General features: G+C 36.5%; 1 protein-coding gene across 1 annotated transcript in view; it reads right to left on the reverse strand.

The window, feature by feature from the left end:
- Mvb12 (multivesicular body subunit 12-like Mvb12) overlaps positions 1-23,174 on the reverse strand; it is a 185,844-nt gene that overhangs the window by 133,352 nt on the left and 29,318 nt on the right. Inside the window, exon 2 of the mRNA XM_090368688.1 lies at positions 6,330-6,468. The gene's annotated coding sequence lies outside the window, so the exon portion shown is untranslated. The remainder of the gene's footprint in view (positions 1-6,329; positions 6,469-23,174) is intronic.

Here is a 23,174-nt window from a genome sequence, read left to right on the forward strand (position 1 = left end):
TAAAAATAATGAACTCTAAGAAGCACCTGTTAATCCTGGGTGCCAAAAGGAAATATAACACCTGGGACTGACAGAATACATCCAGTTACATTAAAGAATGCAGCAAACACATTATACCATTAAGACTGCTAGTGATATCATCACTATACTGCAGTGATTCCTTTGGATTGGAGAGCAAGTTTGACTAGCAGGTGAGCTAATTAAATCAGTAATTAAAGATAATATATAACACCTTCACAAGAAGGAAATTCTAAAGGGATCATAGCATGGCTTTGTGAAGGCCAAGTCTTATGTGGCAAAGGTTTCCATTTAGAAACTGGAAACATTAATATTATATATAGAGATTTTAGTAAAGCTTTTGATCTGATTCCCCATGAACAACTAGCATACAAATTGGAATGTACTGGGAAAATTCTCAAGTGGATCAATGGCTGGCTAAGTGAAAGGAGAGAGAATGATAATTAATGAGAATTCTTCAGAGTGGACCAATGTAGTGAGCAAGGTCCCTCAGAGCTGGGGCCTTCCCCTCTTGTTTTTGATTTTCCTCAATGATATTGATGAGGGTATACAAGAAAAGTTTGCTGATGAGTTAAAGGCAGGTATTATGGTTAACAATCAGGTTATGCTGCTCACGAAAACAGCTTGTTTACATATATGGTCTCAAATATAGCAACTGAAGTTTAAGTCGAAATGTAAGGTTTTGCATTTTGGGAAAACATTTCAAGGAGTGACATACTCCTGGAAATCTTCACTTTTGCCAAGAGTATTATAAAGATTTAGAGGTTATTATACAAGTAGATATTAAGTTTTCCTTGCAATATAAGTAGAAGGCCAGGAAGGTTCAGGGTGTACTATCAATGAACAAAAGAAACTTTGCTGGGAAGGGGGAAAGATGTTATTATACCACTTGATAATACGATTGTGAAACCTCATTTGAAATATTGTATTCAGGTCTGGTGGTCTCAACTAAAAAAAAAAAAGAGGACAGAACTTCTTGAAAGGGTTCAAAGAAGGGAAACTAGATTGGTTGTAAGTGCTAAAGGGTATCCCTATAAAGAAAGTTATAAGATGTAGACTGCAGTGCCTAAAAACTAGACACTGAGGGATGACCTGATGGAGGTACCTTCACACTAGCAGATGAAATAAAACCATGAGGATGTGAATATAAAATTTTGGGAAACAACAGAAGATTATATCTCACAAGGTTCACTTTTGGGCAGTGTGTTGTTAATCACTGAAATAAACTGCCTCCCAAGGTAGCTGAGGTGGAGAGTTTGGAGAGGTTCAAGGAAGAACTGGATTGTTACTTTTTAAAAATAAGCAAACTGTGATTGACTTGGTTATTTTATTTTTGGATGATGGTGAATAAGTTTGCTTCCTTGCAACCTTTGTCCTGATTAATACTAATGTTTATTTCACTTAAAATAATAAACCCTCTTTATGAGAAAGATGCTTATAAAATTTGTGCTAATATTGACCAAATGGTGAATAACAGCTTAAAGTCAGCCAAGAGACAGTACACCTCTATTATCAGCTCAATGTCTGACAATGGTAATGTTAAAGAAATAAAAGTTTACCTACATATAAATTTCTCAAGTATAAAAGGATGACTGAAAGTTATTCTGGGGGAAAAAAAGAAAAGAAATAAAACTGAAAAACTCCAAAAATGCCTGTTCAGATGATGATTTCATTTACTAATTTTCAAAGTTATCACAAAATTAAAATGGTAAATTTGGAAAAGAATAAAATTAAATCTACCTAGACAGAAGTGATGGAAATTGTGCACTATATATAAAATAAAATAATGTAAAGTTAATGAGATTTCAACTGCCAAAGCCCCATCTCTTTAGGGGAGGAAATTTACATGACACAATAGCAGGTGTTCTGATAATCCCCTCAACTCAGCAAGAAGCTGAGACAAATGGCAGTAGCCAAGTACTACATGACCAATGAACATCCAAAACCTGTGAAACACCAGCAACTATAGAAATAAGTGAAAATACACGGTCAGATATAAAATGCTAACGGTGTCTCTCGTATGGATAAAAATATAAAACAATTCTACAACATAAAAAATAAATAAAATTTTAAAATTTACTGAATTCTCTGATAAATTTTATTCTTCATCTAAATTTAACATGTCAGTTAATGAAATTTTTACTTGCAAACATCACTTTAAAGATTCCATCAACATCATTTTCAGTGTTTTTGACTTCTGAAATTTCTCCCAATCAGTCTTTTATTAGTATTAGTAGTATTAATGAAGCAAAAAAGCAAGTTCATACAGTAGCAGTCAAAAATAAAGAAAAAAATAATCCCATTTCACCTATTAATAATAATAATAATTCTCTTCAATAGTTTGCCTAGTTTTTACTTGAATTTATTCAAACTATCCACTTTCAAAACAATGGATGGGAGTTTGTTTTAGTAATCAATCACCTGTTGGCTGAAGGCAAACTTCTGCACATCTATCCTGCAATCAACCTTCCTCAACTTAAATATATATCCCCCCCCCCATGTGTTTAGTCTCCACAAGAGGAAGAATGCCATTCACATTCAGCTTACTCAATCCATTCAAGGCCTTAAACATCTCGATAAGATCATCCCACAGGTGCTTAGTCTCCAAAAGTTGTAATCTGCAGAACTAAAACCTTTCTAGGTAAGAGCACTCTTTTGTTCACTTCACCAATCTGGTTGCCAATCTCTGCACTCACTCCAGCAGATCTATATCCTTCCTAAAGTGAGGCCTCCAGATCTGTACAGAATACTTAAGATGCAACCTAACTATGGCCTGAAAAGGATAATCACTTCCTTATCCCTGCTAGCAAAGTTTATATATCATTGACAAAATCCCATCAGTTCTCCTGGCAGCCTGTCTTCACAACCCAGAGAACTTCATATCTGATTGCACAATTACAACTCCCACCAAGTCTTGTTCATTTTCCGCTATGCTCAGCATAGTACCACAGTCAGTATATTAATCTGAGATTACTGCTACCCATATATGCAGCAAACTGCAATTTCCAAAGTTAAACTTCAACTGCCATTTCTCAGCCCATCGGCCTAATTTTTCTAGATCTTATTACAGTAGCATACCTTGATTACTTATAAACCTTTGTTTCATCTGCAAACTTAGCCATTAGGCCTGGTATATCTTCATCATTAATAAATATTGAAAACAACAATGGGCCAAGAACTGAACAATGGGGACTCTACTAATAGTACTGGTGATGAAGAGTGGTGTCCTCTGATAACCACTGTCTCCTCCCATGCAACCATCTCTTTATCCATAGCAGTAACTTGCCCTTAATTCTACATTGCTCCAGTTTGTACAGCAGTCTTTTACATGCAACAGCAAGAGACTGCTGTTAAAAGCCTTCCTGATATCCAATTATATATAATATCAAAATAAATTTTTTCGTCCAGTTTATTTGTTACTGCATCATAGTAACCAATCAGATTGGTCAGGCAAGACTGTCCCCTAACAATTCCATACTGTGATTTAAGTGTAGTCAGTTCTGCTATAACACACATTTTTGCAAAGGGAATTTGCTCTAATGTGACTGATATATTAGGGAACAATGCAAGTATAATGCGATTTTTGCGTTGGCTCATGTGTGATTTTGTCTGTGAGTAACATCAGGTGAATGCAACACCCGACACCAAGCTGAACGTAGCAACCTGCACAGTAATACATACAAGTTTACGAAGCTTAAAAAATCTCAAATGTGTGAGAGCTATATTTGTCATTTACTGTAGTTGTATTGGTTTTTTTTTTTTTTTTGATTTGGTAGTTGTGGCGCATCGGCTTCTGTGGCCATATTGCACCTCCCAAGGTTTTTGCAGTAGTTGTATTGGTTGGAGACACACTGTTGTCATTCGCTGTATTCACAAGATAACACATGATAGTAGGCCGACTCACGTTTTCGGGAGCTTGCATTTTTCTGTTTGAACACAAATTTCATGAGGCAGGATAGCGTGAGTGGAGGAGTACATTTCTGGAGGTTACTACCATAAAACAATAAAAATTATTGGGTTTTCTGTTAGTGCAATCTAATTATAAATGAGTAGTAAACTCGATCTTATTGCATTTGAGATAATACCGATAGCTGTAATTCTGTGGGTTTTTACGTTATTGCGGTGAAATGTGTTTCCCTTCCATGAAATCTTCAATCATATAAAAAAACATAAATAAATTTTCAGAATATTCTCTTCATTCAAATTTTTTTAGGCTTTGTAAACTTGTTACTCTGTATCTCACTTGTGCAATTTGTGCATGCCGTGTTCGTCATTACTGATTGCTTATCTTTTTAACTGTTTTAAATTTTACAATCCAAAAAAAAAAAGTCAGTGAACAGAAATATCAATTAGTATTTATATATTACAGCGCTATATTTATTTATTATAAATTTAATATGTTTAAGCCTGTGTTAGCAATTTTATAGGGTTTCTAAATTTTTTAATGTTTTACCCACCAGACTGAACATTTCTTTTGAGTGCTCTACCCTTATCCCTATTTTTCCCATAAGTACTGTTGTTTTTAATGCGCAAAATATCATAATGTGTAGATTTTTAGGAACACATGTACTGCTTTATAGCAGAACTAACTGTATAACTGCATTTCTGTCTAGATAGTCCTTCATTACTTCTTTAACTAGACTCCATTATTTATCCTAAAACCAAAATTAAGCTAACAGTCTGTAATTACTCTATGTCACCCTTTGTGAATTTGGGATATATTTGCAAAAGAGACTTCCCCTGAATTGAAATATGCTCTCATAATTATGGGTAAGGGTTTGCTTACCTCCTTCGCTGCCTTCCTTAATATGGCTGGATTGATCCCATCCATCCCAGATGCATTTTTAAAGTTTAGCTTCAACAATTTCTCTTCTACTTTCTTTTCAGTTAGCCCAAATCATTTAGCTCCCTGTTAGAGTTTGATAAACATCTAACATCTGCTTCCCCAAACAATTCCTCATGTGTGAATGTAGATACAAAATAACTATTCAGTTTGTCAGTAACCTGAAAAGATCATCAAGAGTTAAACCACTGACATTAAATAGTCCAATGTGATTTATTCCCTTCCTTTTACTGTTATTAAGCAAATAAGTCTTTGCTGCTATTCATTGCATTCTTTGCCAGAGACTTCTCACAATCTGCCTTAGCTTGCCTAACCTCCTTTGTCACTTTATTACAGACTAGTTTGTATTTAGCATAGGCTACCACATTAGCTGATAATTTATATGCATCAGTTCATCTAACATCCATTTAGGTCTAAGCCTTGAACAGTATTTCTTAGTTGGTATGAAAAGCCTATTAGCTTTATGATTATTTTCCTGAATGTTTCCCATCTAGAATTTGCTGTTAGTAACATCAGTTGTTCCCATTGCATAGAATTTAAAAACTGTCTGAGACCACTGTAGTCATCCTTACAAAATCAAAAGCCTTTCCATGTACCCTTGGCAGTAGTTATGCTTTAGAACTTACATAGGCAAATTTTATTTCCTTAAAATTTACATTACTTTTCTTAAACTTAGGGCTGACAATAGTAGCATATCATCTCAACTGACTTTAAGTTTTATCCCCCCATTTCATTAGCATGAATTTCATATGTAAATATCCTCTAATTGCAAGAATTAACTTTTATGTCGTGGACCTAAATATTCAAACTTTATTACAGATAAACTTTCCAGCACTGTCAAATTAATAAGCCATATATAACTAGCATACTTAAAAGTTTGGAAGTAATTTTCTTCAATGGCCTCAAAGCTTTTTGAGTATTTCACTATCCAGCTGCTTCCTCCCTCTTTTAGCAAGTGACAAACCAACTTTTCATCTATAGACAATGTCACCATTAAGAATAGATTATAATATTAACTGCACATCCAGCTTATTAGTAAGGGTAGCAGGTCTGGGGGAGAAACTAACACTCCCCATGCAAATAGGGTATGGTACTACTAATGAATGTGTGCTGTGTTTGTAAGAGCATACATTCACAGTATGCTGATATATGCTATATAAGCCGCAAACGCAGAATAAGTCATAGAGGAGTTGGTGGGAGGGAGGATGCTTTACTCCCTCTACCTGAGATTGGCTAGATATACCCTGAATTAAGAGACCTTTAAGAATTCCTGTCACCAGCAGGACTAGAACCCAGACATCTCCAAATAAGCAACAAATGATGAAATAATAACAAGACTAACATGGCAAAAGAACAACAGTAAAACATGAATAGAACACACATTTTTTTTTAAAATGCGTAAAATTTTCTTATGTATATGTATATACATGCAAACACACTCTCAGTATATATATATATACATACACACCCACATACTGCAGGTCCAATAAAATATTTACTTCGGCCTTCAGAATCTTTTGGAACATATATGTCCCATAGATCTCTTTGTTGTGTTGGAGTCTATAAGTCCTACTAAATCAGTCTTGAATCTATTAATGGCACTTGTTCTAAAACAAAAAAAAAAAAAATATCATATAAACTTTATAATTAATAATGTCACATAAAAGAAACAGAAAAATATTAATTTTAATATGCAAAAAATTATGAATACATATTTTGTAAAGTAAAACTGCAATTAAATTTCATATATCATATTTGCCAGGTAAGACACACTGGAAAAGAGGTATACCAAAATTATAAAAGGAAAATTTTGTAACAAATATTTTCTTGCATGTACAAAAACCATAATTTTCAAAAATATCCAGCACATCTGGATTTTTTTGAAAATTGCAGTTTTTTGAAGGTTATGCATGGAGCCTAACTAACTGGGAATAATTTATTATTTTTTTATTATATAATAGAGTAGCTTTGATCACTATAATCTCCACAGAACAATGGTTGCCAGCATTAAGCAAAAATGTTAACCTGTACAGCGTGGTTGGTCCACTGGGTAACATACTTGCATAAGAAATAAAGATCACTGTTTGAATGCTGCCTCCAGTATGGGTACTGCAATTGTCCAATATTTTTTAATATGAGGTATAAATAGTGCGATATGACTTCAGCAACTGAACTGCCTTAAAAACTAAACATTTAGTTTTTAAATGTTTAGTTTTTAAGAACATATCAAATGTCTAGCAAAATGAATGATTTTTATAGATTGCAAATATGCAGTAACAATGATATGCAAGGTGTGGCAATAAAGTTCCCAGACTAATGCAATAAAAAGGATACAAAGTGAAGGAATTCAAAATGTTTTTTTTTTTTTATTCAAAGTAACCACCACTTGACTGAATGCACTTATTACACTAAAAGTTTCTGTAAAGAGTCAGTGAAGGTGTCCAAACAGATGATGTTCAGTTCAGTGGTTAAATTTTTCTTTATGTCCTCAACATACCAAAATTTCTTTTCTTTGAGGGCAGTTTTTCATCTTGGGAAAAAGCAAGTCCAATGATGCTAGATTAGAAGAATAGGGTGGATGATTGATCTGTAAATTGCCATGTTTCATCAAATAAGTCTTCACAACAGGTGCAGAATGGGCAGGGTCATTGTCATGCAACCAGAACCAGTTGCCTTTCTCTCGAAATTGCAGTCTCACACAAGAAATGCACTTCCATAACCTTTGAAGCACCTGTATGGAGAACACAGCACTGATTCTCTCTCTCCCCTTCATCAGAACTGTCTTGACAAGTCTGAATGAAGTCTTCACACAATGACACTCTTCATTACTTCTGTTCATGACACTGTGCAGCATAAATTTTGCGCAGACCTTCCTTTTCCCTAAATCTTCATGCAGAATTTTAAAAATCTGTCATCATTCTGAGGTTCAAGCGACAATCTCTTGTCAAGATTTTTCAAACTTTTGCAACTCTGTCCTTATTTCAAGAGGATGACAGATACCCACTTCTTGGATCATTGCAAATATTCTCACATCCATCTTTGAACTGCTTATACCATTCAAACACATTGGTACTACTTAACATTAATCAGCACAAACCGTTTTTAATATTTTGTGTTTCCGCTGCAGATATTCCCACTTTAAAACAAAATCATTACATGAAAAATTAATGCTACTAATGGAACTAGTTGTTACTTGCAATTTGTCAGCCTACTGGACAATCTCTGTATCATCATACGTTGGAGGAAGTTTGAACTACAATATACCACTTCCATTTATTTTCAAACTCATTGAACATGACTGCAATAGCACAAGTCTGGGAACTTTACTGTCAAGCCTCATAAGACAGAAAGAACTTGCTGTGTTTGAAAATAATTAATGGAACATAATGCATAAACCCAGTACCTGAAGCACATTATATTAACTGCACATCCAGCTTATCAGTGTAGGAAGTCTGGTAAGCCTATTTGTCCTCTGCCCTCATATGGTCAACTATTCTGAAGAAATATTCAGCAAGTGTGGATTTTTGGTTCTGCTATATTCAAAATACACATTCACGTGTAAATGGCACCATTTTCTCAATTGTAACAAGACTAAAATATCTCTCAGCTGCCCTGTTTCCATGTTCCTTGGAATAATTTAACACCTTCAATTAGAAGCCAACAGTGTATGTAAACTTCTTCAGACTTGTACCTATTTTGTCAGGACTACAAATTTAAAATAAATTTAAATTATTCAACAGCAAGAAACAGAAATATGAGCTACTAAAGAGATGTTTTTCTCCCTCCACAGGATTTATAAAAGAGATTGCTGATTCTCGAAAGTTAAGGATAAGCTGTCTCAATCATGCAATTGCTAATATCAGTCATTCACATTGATCATGCTGCTTACTGTTGCACATGTAGATCTCAGTGAGAAGTAGGGTAGGGTGGATTACAGTCAGTGTCTCATATACAGAAGATAACACAGAGCTACATAGTAATTTTCCATAATCCTCTCCAGAAAAAGGTTTATAGAAGGAAGTGGGGTTTTATTTTTTTTTAAAGGAAATAAAAGATGAATTCTAGTGAGACATCTAAGACTTCACTCGGATAAGCTACGCAATAAACAACTGTGGCCAAACTCTTTTCCTGCAGATTGCCACAAAATATGTTGAAAGTGTGTTGTATGCCACCAAAGGGCATATCTATAAGCTACTGCAGTGGTTCTCACTTGGATAGCTCACAGCAGTGTTCTCTAACGTGAGGAATCACAGCCATTTTTGTTGAGTTATTTGTAAATACAGCTAGGCCTCGCATAACGCGAGTTCGATTAATGCAATATTCAGTTAACACTATTTGAAAAATGATACCACTTCACTTTACACGATGCAAATTTCCAGTTAACGCGATCTTTTTTTTTTATGCGATAGTTGAAAAAAAGATTTGAATTGCGCGTTAAGCTTACCACGAGTCGTACGGTCAATAAACAAACGTTTGCCTGCTGCCCGCCTTGGTGTGTTCCATCAACCATCGGAAGAAGACGTGTTTGTCTCCTGCTAATAAAGTCAATGCAGACTTGCATTTAAAAATTCAAAATTTTAAATGAGCCAGATGAAAATGTTACCGCGAAGGAGATAACGGTAAAAGAATTTGATGAAATCTTTCGTATCGCATAGAACCTCAAACAAAAGGTTTGATGTTCTCTGCGATATTTATTTCGCCAGGGCCCAGAGAAGATTGTTGTCGGCTATCGGAAATTGATTGATGAAAAGAGAAAGTCAACACTGTTCAAATATTTCCGCAAAAGTAACTTCTTCATTGTGTATTTTATGTCAGAGGTTCCCAAAGTTTCTCGGTTCACGGCGCCTTTAATGTCTCAGTAATTTTTTCAAGGCACACCCAGACCGAAGAAATACCTAACAGTTTCGTTTAGTAGTTAGGTCCAAACAACTTAATAAGAAATGCTGAAACTGTGAACTACCTCGAGCTAGTAGTTCGCGCGGTGTCCGACAGATGTCAAGTATCGCTGTGTTTCCCTCGAAAATTAAAATATTCCGTGGTGCACAGTTTAAGAACCGCTGTTTTATGCAATAAACATTTAATTCCATAATCATTTTCATTATCTTTTACATTATATACAGTTAAAAAGTTATTTAAAAGGTATTTTTAAAATTCTTTATGGACATTCCAGAAGGTCAAGGACCAATTATAATTTTTCCTATTGGTTATGATATTCGATTAACGCGTTTCCGTTTTGCGCGATGCGTTCACGGGACGAATTAATCGCGTTAATTGAGGCCCGCCTGTATGTACATGTAATAGAAGAGTTTTATTTTACTTTTTCAATAAAATTTTAAAATTAATTAAAAGTTATTAAATTTAATATGGACAAGTTTACGATTAAAAGGAAAACAGGTGAATGATGAATCAATGGCAGAAATAAAAAATAACAAACGTGAGAGCAGACTGATTGCAAGTGTAAGTTTCATACAATCCATACAGGGCATGCAGTCCCTTGTTACAGTCTGTAAGTACCAAGGGAGTTATTTAAACTGGATTTATGTACAACGGACCAGAAACTGTCCTATTCCCAAATGTGTGGTCTGTGGAAAAAAATTTAGCAACGAGTGCATGGTTCCCAGTAACCAGAAAAGACATGGAAAAGAGAGCAACTTTTGTGGAAAAAGCACAAGTAGGCAGCTATAAATATGCAGAAATAACAGCAATGAAAATTTAGTCTTGCACTATAGCTAGGGATTTAATTTTACCTTCCTGCAAAGAAATAGTCAAATCAATGTTAAGTAAAGGTACCAAGAAAGAAATATCTGTAGTTCCATTTCAAATGATACTATTTCTCAGGATGTCTTTAGATATGCAGAGAAATGTAGTTGAAAAGGTGAGTGATGGCCAAAATATTTGCACTACAGCTCAGTAATATAAGTAAAAAATGTCAATTACTGAGTTACATCAGATTTGTTGAGGAAGATTCAATTATTGAACAATTCTTTTCATGCACTTAATTACTTACAGCATCAACAGTATTAGATATATATAATTCTGTCTTCAGCACCTTTGAGAAAAATGGTCTATCTTGGGAAAACCAGAAGATTAAAAGGATTTGTTTCAAGAGCAAAACAAGACTTCCTAAACGTATGCTTAACATATTTCTCCATACATTGTGAAACTCTGGTGTGGCAAAGGCTATTCAGCCAAACTTGTGTTCTGGACTCAGTTGTTAAAATGGTCAACTACTTGAAGTCAAGGGCTCTTATGACAAGATTTCTCAAACAAATGTGCCCTTAGTGGGAATCTCAACATGACACTTTGGCTATTCATACTAATATTCACTGGTTATCAAGGAGTAATGTTCTTGTGAGATTTTATGAACTAAAAAATGAGCTGTTAAATAAATTTACTCTTGAAAACCCAAACCTTGCTGCTCAGTTAAACGATGAGGAGTGGCCTATTTGACTGATATTTTCAGATTTTTAACTTGAATATTTGGCTGATACTTTTGGCCATTTAAACAGCCTAAATGCAAGTATGCAAACGAAAAAAAAAAAAAAAAAATATGCCAACTTCATGTGATAAACTCAAAAATTTATTAAGAAAACTTAAAATATGTAAATTACAAGTGGAAAAGAAGCAGCTTCAAATGTTTCCTCTTCTGATGCAGATCCACACACGGAAGCAACATCTGGACTGATTTTAAATCACATCTTAGCTTGGATAAAATAAAATGAAACTATTTTTCCTCTTCGCTGTTGATGAGTATGTTTGGGTGCACAATCTTTGTATGTATCACCTAATGCCACAACCCACCTACCTATGGAGAAACAAGAACAACTTGCAGAACTTCAGTTGGCCCAAATGCTGCAACTGAAATATAGTGAACTATCACTACTAAAGTTCGGATATTGGAGAAGGGAGAGTACCCAGCAGTAGCAGAAGCAGCAATAAAGTACACCGTTACCCTGCAGTTACACGCAATAACATAACATCAAAAATTTTGTGCCGCACCTAGAAAAACTCACAGCACACCCTCTGAAAACCACTGAGCTACTGTAATCCATACCCCTGCTACTGATCTGCACCACAAAATGTTTTTGCCAATAATGTAAAAGAAAATACTGTACGCATTGAGTGCTTGTAATGAAAAAAATTAAACAATTTTTATACTTATAAAATAAATTTAATATATGGTAATCAATAAATCTTTCTCCCTACAGAATTGATATCACTAACACCTTATGTTCATCAAACTGACATTAAAAGTGGTAAATATGAATTGAATTATAGGTTTCTATAACGTTAAAATCTGGATTATAATTTTTGGCTAAAAACAAGGGAGAATTGAAAGTGATGTTCATTTCTGATTTTTCACATGGTACGTGAGCCACTAAAGCTGTATGTGGCGCACACACCACAGAATTGGTCACCTCTGCAATATAAAGCATGATCTTAGAAAAAAAAGTCAATGCATATACTTAATATATATTCAAGCCATAAGATACAGCAGAATTTTAGGAAACATTCTCCAGGAAAGAAATTTGCCTTATGGTCTGGCAAATGCTAGATATAAATAATTTTGTGCAAAGGTTATACAATTATATTATAAGTGACAAAAAAACTGTGGTTTTAAGGTACTTTCATAAATGCACAAAAGACTATTATAAATTTCTACAAACTATAAAAAAGTCTCAACAGCCAGCCATGTTGTGGCCTACCATATTTACTAAAAGAAGCTATTTAGTAGCCATTCATAAGTACAAAAATTAATAAGAAAATATATTTAATTAAATTTTAGAAGGGCATTACTTGCAAACCCCATTAAGAAAATAATATTAAGAAAAGACACTTTACAACGTAAAATATTAAATTAGGTAATTAATAGTAGTAGTGGCAAGTGATGCAAGAAAGCAAGCTTATATAGCATCAGCCAAAAAAAACCCTACACACTTTCACCCATCCATACCCTCCAAGAATTTGTCTAGCTCTTCCTCAAATTTATTCAAACCATCCACTTCCACAACAACAGATGCCAACAATCAACCCCACACAGGTTGAAAACAAACTTCCACACATCTCTCCTGCAAACACCCTTCCTCAACTTAAATAATGTCCCCTCGTATGCATAGTCTCAGCAAGAGGAAAAATGAATAAATTAACATCCAGCTTACTCAATCCAAAGCCTTAAAAACCTCAATCAGATCATCACTCATGTGCCCAGTCTCCAGAAGCTGTAATCTACAGAACTGAAGCCTTTCTAGGGAGGAGCACCCTTTTGTTCACTTCACAAATCTGATTGCCCTTCTCTGCACCCACTCCAGCAGTTCTACATCCTTCCTAAAGTGAGGCCTCCAGACCTACATACAATACTTAAGACGCAGCCTAACCATGGCCTTGTACAAAGGGATAATCACCTCCTTATCCTTGCTAGCAAAGTTTCTTTATATTATTGACAAAACCCCCATAAGCTGTTCTAGCAACAAGTCTTCACTCTCAGTGAATTTCATATTTGACTACAGAATTACCCCCAGGTCTTTTTCATTTTCCATCACCCTGAGTATAGTACCACACAGCTGACAAGTTACTCTGGGATTGCTGCTACCCACATGCGATACCCTACATTTGTTGATTTTAAACTTCAACTGTCATTTCTCAGCCCATTGACCCAATTTTCTTAGATGTTGCAGTAGCTTACCCTACCAACCTTTTTATCACCTGCAAACTTTGGCATTAAGCCTGATATTAGCATTAGCATTAGCAGAGGCATATGATGCAAGAAAGCAAGCTTATTCAGCATCAGCCAAAAAAAACAAAAAAAAAAAAAAAACCCACTCCCATTTCACCCCTCCGTTCGTTCGAAATACCTGTCCAGTTGAGCTTTAAATTTGTTTAGGCTATCAACTTCAACAACCAGTGATGGAAGTCGGTTCCACCAACCAACCACCCGCTGGCCAAAGGCAAATTTCCGCACATCTATCCGACATCCGTCCTTCCTCAATTTGAATTTATGCCCTCTGAGGTGATTATTCTGAGAAAGATGAAGAATCCCATTGGCATTGAGCATGCTCAAACCATTCAAAGCCTTATACACCTCTATCAGATCACCTCGCCGGTGCCTAGTCTCCAGACTCTGTAATTTGCAAAACTTAAGCCTTTCTTCGTAAGAGCAACCCTTTGTTCCATTTACTAATCTTGTTGCCCTTCTCTGTACCCGTTCCAGCAGCTCTACATCCTTCTTGAAATGAGGCCTCCAGACCTGTATACAGTACTCAAGATGTGGCCTTACCATTGCCTTATACAAGGGAATAATCACCTCCTTATCCCTGCTAGAAAAATTCCTGTATATCATTGACAAGACACCATGAGCTACTCTTGCAGCTCGTCTGCACTGCTCAGAGAACTTCATATCTGCCTGCACAATTACCCCCAGGTCCTTTTCATTCTCCACCATTGTCAGTGTAGTACCGCAGAGTTGATACGTTGCTCTGGGGTTACTGTTTCCCATATGCAGCACTTTACATTTGTCGATGTTAAACCTCATTTGCCACCTCTCAGCCCATCTGTTCAACCTGTCCAGATCCTGTTGCAGCAGCATAGCATCAGTATTGTCCTTAACGACCCTGCCAACCTTTGTATCATCTGCAAACTTGGACATTAAACTTGATATCCCATCATCAATATCATTCATAAACACCGAAAACAACAACGGACCCAACACTGAACCTTGAGGAACTCCACTAATAACATTAGTCCACGTTGAGCAGTGTCCATTGATTACCACTCTCTGTCTTCTGCCACTCAACCATCCCCTTATCCATAGCAGCAATTTGCCTCCAATGCCACACTGCTCCAATTTGTGCAGCAGTCTTCCATGTGCAACAGTATCAAAAGCCTTTCTAAGATCCAAATATATAATATCAAAGTTATTCCCTGCATCCAGTTCTTTTGTGACTACATCATAGTATCCAATCAAATTGGTATACCTTTATCAGTATCATTAATAAATATTGAAAGCAACAATGGGCTCAGCACTGAATCCTAGGGGTCTCCACTGATAACATTAACCATGAAGAGCAGTGCCCATTGAAAACCACTGTCTTCTTCCACTGAACTATCCCTTTATCCATAGCAGTAAGTTGCCCTTAAAGCCACATTTTTCCAGTTTATATAGTATCAACAGTATGAACATAGCAACAGTATCAAAAGCTTTCCTGAAATCCAAGTATATAAAAACAAAATTACTTTTTGCCCTCCAGATCCTTGGTCACTGCATCATAGTAACTTATTAGAGAAGACCACACTCATATGAAAAGATATACTAATCCCATTTGCCCCTATAAGTCCCAAGAACAAAATAAAATTGGCTGCATTTCAAATTTTTATTCAGGCCTACATTGCCTTTAGAAGATAATTTAATCATAAAATTAGAGAGCTTAATTGAACCACATCTGAAGAAGGTTAGCTGCAAAACTTTCCTGTAACTAGTGTTCTTTGGTGTGGTTCCGTTAAGTTCTCTCACATTTGGAGAAGGATATTAGTTTCGTATACTGTAGGGTCAGCTCATCTGTTCTGTATTTTAAATGTGATATTTTTCTGTTTTGATTCTCGATTACTCTGTATTTCAGGCACATTCAAAAAAGGAAACCAACTGAACTATTGCATGGAAAAGTGAATAGCAATGCTTAGAAAGTTCCTAAAAACACAAAATCAGTTCCAATCCAATTCCAGAATCAAAGAATGAGCTATTTCAAGTTCCAGTTCAATTCACATAATTTGCTCAGGGGCTCAATAATTTGTAAAATCCTTTCTTCAACTTCTACAACACCAAATGGAAGTTTGTTCCAACAATCAATGACTACTCTCCGGCTGAAAGCAAGTTTTCACACATCTTATCCTACAACCATTCTTTTTCAATTTAAATTCTGTAAACTAAATGCTATCAGCATTTAGCCTACTCAATCCATTTTAAGGCTTGAATGCTTCAATAATGCTTTCTCAGAGGGCCTAGTTTCCAAGCACTGCAATTTACAGAACTGGAAGAAGAGCAAAAAGATTTACTCTCCTGACTAATCTTGCTGTTCATATGTGCATCCATTCCAATAGATGTACATCCTTCCTAAGATGAGGTATCCAGACCTGTATGCAGTATTCAAGGTGTAGAAATCACTTTGTTGTGCTTGATGGCAAAATTCTTATAGATCACTGATGGAATCCCATGAGCAGCCCTGGCAGCCCATCTGTACTGCTCTAAAAACTTCATGCCAGCCTATACAATTACCACTAGGTATTTTTCTTTCTCTACCACCAAACTTTTATGAGAGCTTGAAGAACAGGCTGGATTCTCTCTAAGTAATTAAGTTGGGCCCATCAAGCTCTCAGCTGCCCACCTCAATGCCCAAGTTTGCATTTGTGTATCAGCCAACAGAGCGGCAATGCCCAAGGCAGAATGCACTGTTCCCACAGGAGGTAGCTATTGTCATTGACTCTATTGTCAGAGAAACAGGAAATATATTCTGCAAAAGGGATAGGTGGAATAGGACCAGGGTATGTCTGCCAGGGGTAAAAGTTGTTGGCAGTGTAGAGCAGATATCATTCTTTAAGGGCACATAGGATGACACTGTTGCACTAATGACATTAAGAGTAGAAGATCTGAGAACTTACTTAACAAGTAAAGCAACGTCGAGAAAAAGAAATTGTGTGTGCCGAGAATGCATAGCAGAAGTTAAGTGAAACCTATTTAGACGAATATTTATAACTTGACCAAGGATCCCGTACTGACCGCATGAATGCCACAGCCGACGAATTTGCATGAATGGGAGCTTTGGAGATATGAGACATTCCATTACCAAGTTTAGTTTCAGTAAGTGCTGTGGCATCGGATGATATTTAAAACCATCACTTTGATAGAGCCAGAATCACTTTGTTCCAGGCCAAAATTTGACTTACATCCTCATTTGGAAATGTTGTTTGAAGAAGAGCATGATCTCGAGTTGCTACAATTGTCACCTCATTCTTGAACCAAAGCCGATCGCACATGGAAAAGACTGAACCGAAATCATTATCCAGGAATGTAGGTTTAAACTGTGCATGGATGCTTCGGTGTTTCTTAAAATCCTGTTGCTGCTCCGGCTGTGTATTATGCCCAGTACATTGAATGATTTGGAGTACTTCTGGCAGTCGGTTTTGGCTTCTTCACTTTTCATTTACAACTGGGCTTCGAGGACTCATCACTGTTTTCATTTGCAGTATCAACTTCTATGACTCCTTCATCCAAATTCACTTCTAACATTTCTGGAGAGATGTAAGGCTCTGAAGATGTGAATGGACCTTTCCTGGCTTTGTTCAACTCCATTGCATGCTGTCGAAATTGCTTAGATCTCTGCTTTGTACACAATGGAGGTTGTTTCAGTGGTCGTATTGCAGATATACGTACTCTGTACAGCTTACAACGCACACTACAGTGGACCCCCTGCTTGATGATTGATTCGTATAATCAAATAACTTTACGATGGACACTCAATAACAAAATACCGTTCACTATACGATATGTAGTAAGTGCAGGTCATTGTGACCACGTTTAAGAATTATATTTTAATTCTATTAATGGCAATTCTAATAAATGAAAATAGGAGGAATATTATCCACAGACTGCAAAAGTAAAGATATAAAGCATAGATTTACCCTTTATTACCTTACCAATTAACAAAATTAAATGATACGTGAAAATTGGAAGAATATTTTCCATAGGTTAACAAAAGAAAGGAAAGCAATAGGTCAACAACACTAGGTATTCACAAGTAGTCACCCTCCCAATTACTAACCAGGCCTAACACTGCTTAACTTCAGTGATCACACGAGAACCGAGTCACTTAGCCTAGTATGATAGTTAGCTGTTCAGAGCGAATGTAATGCTTTTACTTATGGCAATGGTCACATTTTCATTGCATTTTTTGTCATTCCACAAATGCAAGTTACTCCCATCTGAAAACTGCCTGGAGTGAGCCTAAAGAAGTGTCACTTTAAAAAGTCATGAGGTAGGATTAAATTTGAAAGTGTCTGCAATTCTGCCCAGACACAATAGGAGGGGAATATCTGAGGAGAGCCTTGCCAATCAATTTGCCATGGAGAGGTTGTGCAAGGCTCATGGGGTAGAATTTTTCACAGCGTGGTCTGTGTTTATTAACAGGAGATTGTTTTTACAGAGATGGGATACACTTATATAGAAAGGGTGCAAGAAAATTTACTAATATCAAAGCAGTGTTAGGTGAGTCGGAAATCTGCCAGATTGGGGGAATACACAGACTAATAGATTAACAATAGCTATAGACAGAAGTGAAAGTGATTCTTGCACAGCCTCTATTGGAATATGCAGCAGCAGCCTGGAATGCAAGGTATTTGGGATTTTAAGGCTTGTTATGGGTTATGATAGAACAAGGAAATATATGTATTATAGAGGCTGCATTAGGATAAGACCAAGAACAGATACATATTTATATATATTTGCATGTACACCAATGCTAGGAGCATAGTAAATAAATTTGATAAATTTGAATTGTTGGTCACATCATCAAATAAAGACATTGTAGCAATATCAGTTAATTGATGTTCTTGCACAGCGACCATTTGAAAATTCATTTTTGAACATGGATTTGCAGAATTTGAATATGGGGAGCACAACATATACAGAAAGGATAGGAGGGAGGTTATGCTTTAAGTTAAGAAGTACAAAATCTAAGGCAGTGCATCCAGTTGACATCGGTGGCCAATGCAATGTTGAGTCAGTTTGGTGTGACAAAAACACAAGGAAAACAAATATGAGAGCAGGAGTGTGTCATAAGCTGAATGGCTATGATAAGTACAATGAACAACTGTACAGAGAAATTGAGTGGGCCAGTAAATCAGTCTTATAATTAGGTATTTTAACTTTCCAGATATTGATTGAAACTTGTGAGCTGGTCAGTTGCACACTAGTAACACTTTTGTGGATTTATTGGATGATTGTTTTCTATAGCAACATGTTCGATAGGCAACCAGAGAGAGTAATACTCTTGATCTGATTATCGCCAGTGGTTCTTCATGCATTAAGAATCTGCAGATAAAAGAACCTATAGGTGGCAGTGATCAGTGTATTGATTTTGAATTTAAAAATGCAACTACCATCAATGGTAATGGAAAAGGCTTTTACTTCCATATAAGAGATTACAGTAACCTCAGACGTTTTTTAAAAATTCTATACAGTGGGACCAACTAATGCTGTTACTAACAGCATTTTCTAAGTGGAAGCATTCAGGAAAATAATCAGATGCTACTAGGCTTTTTATACCAACTAAGAAATACAATTCAAGGATTCGGCCTAAATCGGTGTTTCCCAACCTTTTTTTTACCATGCCCCACCTAAGTCTTTCTAAAATTCTGATGCCCCCTATGTAACGTTGGGAAACTCCGATATACATATTTTTTATATTCAAAAATTGAATTATTCCCTAAATGAAGCCTAATTACAACTTGTTCAGGACACGAGACTTAGGTTTTAGGAAGAAATCATTAGGAAATTATTAAGAAAAAAATAGTAAGTAAATTTTCAAAACATATAATAGACATTGTGATATCCAGTCGATTTCTTTTCTTTAGTAACAAATCATTTATGGCACTAAATCCACATTCAGCTAAATATGAAGATGGAAACGGTAACAATAGCTCTCTTGCAAAGTTGGTTGAATTTGGGTATTTAATTTCTGTTTCTTCACAAAGCCATGCCATCGCTTCTTTTATATTGAATAAAGTTTTAACTGACTCATCATTTTGCATTTCTGAGAATTCTTCTTGGTACTGCATTTACATCAGACAAATCCACTAACATTGGTTGCATCATCCAGGTTGGAAAATCAATTTGTTTTAAATCAAAAACCTTTCTTTTAAATCATCGGACAGAATTTTCAGATGATCAACAATAACAAAATACAGTGGTATCAGTCACTTCACATTTTTGCAGACAACGAAACTGTTCAAACATTTTTTAAAAATATATTTTTGACATAATTTAATAAATGTAATGAAACCAAATGTCTTCGCTTTTGCATCGACGAGAGTTTTATTTGTTCCTTGAAGTTGTTTATTTAATATATTTAGTTTTTCAAAGATATCGGCTAAATAACTCACAAATGCTTTACCATCGACTGTTAACAGATGCGTCATTTTAGGTTTGTCACTTAAAAAGTCACTAATAGTATCAAATAGTTCCATAAATCTTTTCAAGCAGTTCCCTTTCGAGAACCACCTTACTTCAGTGTGAAGTAAAAGTCTCACATGGTCTTCATTTTGTTCTTCACAAAAAAGCTTGTAGAGACACAAGTTTTCCCTATGAATAACACAATGCACAAGAAGCATTTCTGGATTCTCATCTTTCATCAATTTTAAGCAGCCATTTTTCTTGCCCATCATATTAGGAGCACCATCTGCAGCGCAAGATGTTATATTTTTCATTGATATATTATTGTCATCTAAGTAATTTTTTAGCTTATTATATATATCTTTGGAGGTAGTGGTGCTCTCTAATGATTTACAGAATAACATTTCTTCAGCAAAATTACCTTTATCAATATATCTCACATAAGTTATCAGTACGGCTTCACTGTCTCTCAAAGTTGATTCATCCATTTGCACTGAGAATTTTCTTGTTTTCAGTTTTCCAACAAGTTGTATTTCAATATCTTCACTCATTTCATCTATTCTTCCGCTAACAGTATTGTTATTGAGTGGCATAGCTTTCACGTCTTTGTCATCTTTTTCCAGAACTGTTTTTTATTTATTTATGTTACTTTTTTTTTTTTTTTTTTGGCTGATGCTGCATAAGCTTGCTTTCTTGCATCAAATGCCTCTACTAATGCTAATGTTTTAAGGAATGCTGATATTGATGGTTTGATTAAATTCTCTCCTATAGTATGATTTTTCCCAGATTTAGCAATGAGTAAAGAAATTTCATAACTAGCCTCAAGAGTACGATTGACAGTTGCAGTATGAGCAATAAACAGAGACTTTACCAACAATTCTTCTTTTGTACAAGTTAAGTCATAGTAGGCAGTTGTTTTAAACTCTAGACGAGCAATTTTTGAATTGCCCCCCTGAACAATCAAATTTCCCCCATGTGGGGCGTGGGACCCACGTTGGGAAACACCGGCCTAAATGGATGTCAGATGAACTGCTGAGAAATATGGCAGAGAATAAAAATGTATGGGATGCATATAAATTGTGGATGATCCTGCTAGGGTTGCCAAAAGGCTGAATAGCTATTTTGCATCTACATTCACACATGAGGAATTCTTTAGGGAGGGGTGGATGCCAGTAGTTTATCAAACTCTGACAGGGAGCTACATTACAAAGGGTACTAGGAAAGTTTTGCAATATGACGCGGCGCCTCCGTAGCCAGGTGGGCAGGAGCAGCAGTGCGTAGCACACGCTTCTTGATTTAGACCGGGGTTCGAGCCCGTGACCACCAAATACGGAGGATGCGGAAAGGTCAGGGAATGACCACCGCATATCCCCGGAGCAATATGGCCTTAGTTGCTAATGCTCCTAAAAACCAAATAACAAACAACAGCAATATGACGCAACAATGAATCACAGGAAGCTGCTTGTTGCTGCATGTTGAGACATGTTCATACGTGCATAGTAGCCGCCACGCCAAGTCGATGGGCTCAGTTATTCATTAGTAGTGAGAGTGTAAAGTGCTTGCGATGGCATCGTGGTCACGAAATGAGATAAGGACAGTTTTGCGGTATAATTTCGTGCGTGGTTTAACCATAGACCAGTGCTTAGAAGAAATGACTCTTGCACTAGATGATGATTGTCCACATCGTACAACGATATTCAGGTGGTATAGAGAATTCCAAAGGGGAAATTTCACTCTGGAGGATTCTGAGAGGCCGGGAAGGCCACGAACGTCAGTTATGGAGGAAAACTTTACTGCTGTGAGGAAAATGCTTGACGAAAACAGGCGAGTGACCTACCAACAGATAGAGGATACTTTGGGCCTAAATGCACCAGCAATTCGTTCGATTCTGCAAGATCATTTGCACGTGAAGAAACTTTGTTCTCTCTGGGTGCCGCATCAACTGACTGAAGAGCAGATGACACGACGTGTGACTTGGTGCCGGGAGATGTTAAAAAAGTTTGATAAGGGACAATCTCGGTATGTGAACAACATCGTGACAGGTGATGAGACTTGGCTGTACTATTACGATCTGCCGACCAAGGCTCAAAACAAAGTTTGGGTCTTTGATGACGACGACACACCCGTAATTTTCAGAAAATCCCGATCTGTAAAGAAGAAAATGATAGCTGTATTTTTCAAATCAAGTGGAATTGTGGAACGTGTCGTTTTGGACATGCAGAAGACAGTCACAGCTAAGTGGTATACTGAACAATGCCTGCCTAAAGTCATTGGATCTATGAAGAACCTGCGGCCAAAGTCAAGAATGGACACCTGGTACCTCCATCACGATAATGCTCCAGCTAACCGCGCCAAAGCCTGCACCGAATATTTGACCACGACAGGACCGAAACTTCTCGAGCACCCTCCCTACAGTCCAGACCTTGCTCCCTGCGACTTTGCACTGTTCCCGCATGTGAAAATGAAGCTAAAAGGGAGGCGGTTTTCCAGTGATGAGGACCTTCTACGGGCTTGGGACAACGAGTGTGCTTTTACTCCCTAGTGAAACTTGGCAGAACTGGTTTAAAGATTGGTTTCGGAGGATGGAGAGGCGTATTGAATGTAGAGGAAATTACTTTGAAAAAATTAAATAAACAAAGCTGTATTGCAAAACTTTCCTAGTACCCTTTGTATTTTGTGCTAACTGAGAGGAAAGTGGAAGTTAAAAATAAAAATGGCACCTGGGGTGGATGGGATTTATCCAATTATATTAAGGGAGGCAGCGAAGGTGGTAGGCAAACCCTTAGCCATAATTATGAGAGCATCTTTAGATTCAGGGGAGGTCCCTGTGGACTAGAAATATGCAAATGTATTCCCAATACACAAATGGTGACATGAATAATTACACACCTGTTAGCTAATTTCTGCAGGGAAAATAATGGAGTCGTTGGCAAAAGAAGAAATGCTGAAACCATCTAGACTGGAATGCAGTTATACTTCAGTCACAGCATGGATTTGTTAAGAAGAGATCTTGTCTGACCAATCTGACTAGGTACTACGATGCAGTGACAAAGGAACTGGATGCAAAATATAATTTTATCATATACTTGGATTTCTGAAAGCTTTTGATACCGTTGCACATAAAAGACTACTGTACAAAGTGGAGCAGTTTAGTAT

Source organism: Mastigoproctus giganteus, chromosome 2, assembly GCF_048544385.1.
Source record: "Mastigoproctus giganteus isolate SK-2022 chromosome 2, ASM4854438v1, whole genome shotgun sequence".
Classification (NCBI taxonomy): Eukaryota; Metazoa; Arthropoda; class Arachnida; order Uropygi; family Thelyphonidae; genus Mastigoproctus; species Mastigoproctus giganteus.